The sequence below is a fragment of the Arachis stenosperma genome, chromosome 10 (genome assembly GCF_014773155.1).
Source record: "Arachis stenosperma cultivar V10309 chromosome 10, arast.V10309.gnm1.PFL2, whole genome shotgun sequence".
Classification (NCBI taxonomy): Eukaryota; Viridiplantae; Streptophyta; class Magnoliopsida; order Fabales; family Fabaceae; genus Arachis; species Arachis stenosperma.
In genome coordinates this window covers 87,990,222-87,994,435 of record NC_080386.1, presented here as the reverse complement: position 1 = coordinate 87,994,435, position 4,214 = coordinate 87,990,222, and the positions used below count along the sequence as shown (strand labels likewise).

General features: G+C 37.8%; 1 non-coding gene across 1 annotated transcript; it reads right to left on the bottom strand.

The window, feature by feature from the left end:
* Positions 1-3,603: 3,603 nt before the first annotated feature.
* Positions 3,604-3,711, bottom strand: LOC130958294 (small nucleolar RNA R71). Its single transcript, XR_009077423.1, has one exon. It is a non-coding gene; the product is annotated as a small nucleolar RNA R71 (small nucleolar RNA).
* Positions 3,712-4,214: the final 503 nt, after the last annotated feature.

Sequence of the window (4,214 nt, the reverse complement as noted above, 5' to 3'; positions counted from 1 at the left end):
TTTAGTAGTTTTAGTTGAGTTCTTAGTATATTTTTATCAGTTTTTAGTTAAAATTCACTTTTCTGGACTTTACTATGAGTTTGTGTGTTTTTCTGTGATTTCAGGTATTTTCTGGCTGAAATTGAGGGATCTGAGCAAAAATCTGATCCAGAGACTTAAAAGGACTACAGATGCTGTTGGATTCTGACCTCCCTGCACTCGAAGTGGATTTTATGGAGCTACAGAAGCCCAATTGGCGCGCTCTCAACGGCGTTGGAAAGTAGACATCCTGGGCTTTCCAGCAATATATGATAGTCCATACTTTGCCCAAGATTTGATGGCCCAAACCGGCGTTCAAAGTCACCTCAAGAAATTCCAGCGTTAAACGCCGGAACTGGCATAAAACTTGGAGTTAAACGCCCAAACTGGCATGAAAGCTGGCGTTTAACTCCAGAAAACGTCTCTACACGAAAATGCTCCATTGCTCAGCCCAAGCACACACCAAGTGGGCCCGGAAGTGGATTTTTATGTCATTTACTCATCTTTGTACACCTTAGGCTACTAGTTTTCTATAAGTAGGACCTTTTACTATTGTATTTTCATCTTCGGACATCTAGTTCTTAGATCATTTGAGGGCTGGCCTCACGGCCATGCCTAGACTTTGTTCTTATGTATTTTCAACGGTGGAGTTTCTACACACCATAGATTAAGGTGTGGAGCTCTGTTGTACCTCGAGTATTAATGCAATTACTATTGTTCTTCTATTCAATTCCGCTTGTTCTTTTACCAAGATATCACTTGTTCTTCAACTTGATGAAGGTGATGATTGACACTCATCATCATTCTCACCTATGAACAAGGTGACTGACAACCATTCTTGTTCTACAAGCATCTGAGGCTTAGTGAATATCTCTTGGATTCTTCGGAATCTTCGTGGTATAGGCAGGACCTGATGGCGGCATTCAAGAGAATCCGGAAGGTCTAAACCTTGTCTGTGGTATTCTGAGTAGGATTCAATGATTGAATAACTGTGACGTGCTTCAAACCTGTAACCTACTGGGCGTTAGTGACAGACGCAAAAGAGTGATTCTATTCCGGTAGGGGAGGGAACCAAACCGGTGATTGGCACCACTGTGACAGAGTGTGTGCATTAGCTTTCACTGCGCGGATGGGAGGTAGCTGCTGACAACAGTGAAACCCTACACGAGCTTGCCATGGAAAGGAGTAAGAAGGATTGGATGAAGACAGTAGGAAAGCAGAGAGACGGAAGGGAAGGCATCTTCATATGCTTGTCTGAAGCTCTTACACCAATGATATACATAAGTATCTCTATCTTTATCTTTATGTTATTTTCGTTCATCATCTATACCCATTTGAGTCTGCCTGACTGAGATTTACAAGGTGACCATAGCTTGCTTCATACGACCAATCTCCGTGGGATCGACCCTTACTCGCGTAAGGTTTATTACTTGGACGACCCAGTGCACTTGCTGGTTAGTTGTGCGAAGTTGTAGTGTTCACAATTTCGTGCACCAAGTTTTTGGCGCCGTTGCCGGGGATTGTTCTTATGTATGGACAACTGACGGTTCATCTTGTTGCTTAGATTAGGTATTTTTCTTCAGAGTTCTTAAGAATGAATTCTAGTGTTTCAAGGTGATGTTCTTATCATCACCAAAGCTGATTGATTTTCATCAATTTAGCTCTTGAATGCAATGTCCTGCTGAAGCTTAGCCGGCCATGTCTAATTCCTTTAGACTAAAGCTTTAGACTAACATTGCATGATTCCTGGAATTCTCATTAAGAATTTTGATACCTTTATTTTCCTTTTCACTTAATTTTCGAAAAAAGCCAAAAAAAAATTACAAAATCATAAAAACCAAAAATATCTTTTGTTTGGGTCTAGTGTCTAATTTTAAGTTTGGTGTCAACTGCATGTTTCTATTTTTCTTGCATTTTTCGAATTTATGCATGTGTCTTCACTAATCTTCAAGTTGTTCTTGATGATTTTCTTGTTTTGATCTTTGAATTCTATTGACTTGAGTGTTTTGTTGTTTCCCATATATACAAACTGCTAAGTTTGGTGTCTTGCATGCATTGTTATTTGATTTTAGTTGCATTTTGATTATTCCTCATTATTAAAAATCCAAAAATATTTTTAATTTGTGTCTTTTCAAGTCAATAATACAGAGAATTGAAGATTCAGAACATACTGCAGAGGAATCACACAGAAAAAGCTGAGCATTCAAAAATGCCCAGTGAAGAAGATAGACTGGCGTTTAAACGCCAGCCAGGGTGCCTGGCTGGGCGTTTAACGCCCAAAAAGGTAGTAGTTTGGGCGTTAAACGCCAGAATGAGCACCATTCTGGGCGTTTAACGCCAGGATGGCAAAGGGGGAAGATTTTGTTTTCAAAATCAATTTTTTTCAAGTTTTCAAAGTTTTTCAAAATCAAATCTTTTTCAAATCATATCTTTTCAATCAAATGTTTTCAAAATCAATTTCTTTCCTTTTTCAAAGATACTTACTAACAATTAATGATTTGATTGAACATTTTTGGCCTTTTCTGTTGAGGAAGGTTTTATGCTTGAATCATATCTTTTCTTGTTAGGCAAGTCATTAATTTTTAAAATCATATCTTTTAAAATTGTTTTCAAATCATATCTTTTTAAAATTGTTTTCAAATCATATCTTTTCAATCACATTTTTTTAAAACCAATCATATCTTCTTAACCACATCTTTTTCAAAATAGTTTTCAATCAAATCTTTTTAATTTCTAATTTCAAAATTTTTTTTCAAAAATCACTTGATTTCTTTTCCACTCTTATTTTTGAAAATCAATTTGTGTTTTTCAAAAATATTTTCAAAATCTTTTACTTAAATTTTCGAAAATTACTTCCCTTCTTTTCACATCCTTCTATTTTTGGACTAACTCTATTCCTTAATGCAAAAATTCGAACTCCAACTTCTTTGATAAGTTCGAATTTTCTACTTCTGTCTTCCATTTTTCTTCCTCTGACACCTCAAGGAATCTCTATACTGTGACATAGAGGATTCCATATTTTCTTGTTTTCTTCTCTTTCATATGAGCAGGAACAAAGACAAAGGCATTCTTGTTAAAGCTGACCCTGAACCCGAAAGGACCTTGAAGAGAAAGCTAAGAGAAGCCAAAGCACAACTCTCTTTAGAGGACCTGACCGAATTCTTCAAGGAAGAAGAAGATATGGCAGCCGAAAACAACAATAATGCAAACAATGCAAGGAAGGTGCTGGGTGACTTTACTGCACCTACTCCTGATTTTTATGGGAGAAGCATCTCTATCCCTGCCATTGGAGCAAACAACTTTGAGCTTAAGCCTCAATTAGTTTCTCTAATGCAACAGAATTGCAAGTTCCATGGACTTCCAATGGAAGATCCTCATCAGTTCTTAGCTGAATTCTTGCAAATCTGTGACACTGTCAAGACTAATGGGGTTGACCCTGAGGTCTACAGACTTATGCTATTCCCTTTTGCTGTAAGAGACAGAGCTAGGACTTGGTTGGACTCACAACCTAAAGAAAGTCTAGACTCATGGGAAAAGCTAGTCAATGCCTTCTTGGCAAAGTTCTTTCCACCTCAAAAATTGAGTAAGCTTAGAGTGGAAGTCCAAACCTTCAGACAGAAGGATGGAGAATCCCTCTATGAAGCTTGGGAAAGATACAAACAATTGATCAGAAGATGTCCTTCTGACATGCTTTCTGAATGGAGCATCATAGGTATTTTCTATGATAGTCTCTCTGAACTATCCAAGATGTCTTTGGATAGCTCTGCTGGAGGATCTCTTCACTTGAAGAAGACGCCTACAGAGGCTCAAGAACTAATTGAAATGGTTGCAAATAACCAATTCATGTACACTTCTGAAAGGAATCCTGTAAACAATGGGACTAATCAGAAGAAAGGAGTTCTTGAAATTGATACTCTGAATGCCATATTGGCTCAGAACAAGATATTGACTCAACAAGTCAATTTGATTTCTCAAAGTCTGTCTGGAATGCAAAACGCACCAAACAGTACTAAGGAGGCTTCATCTGAAGAAGAAGCTTATGATCCTGAGAACCCTTCAATGGAAGAGGTGAATTACCTAGGAGAACCCTATGGAAACACCTATAATTCTTCATGGAGAAATCACCCAAATTTCTCATGGAAGAATCAAGAGAGACCTCAACAAGGTTTCAACAATAATGGTGGAAGAAACAGGTT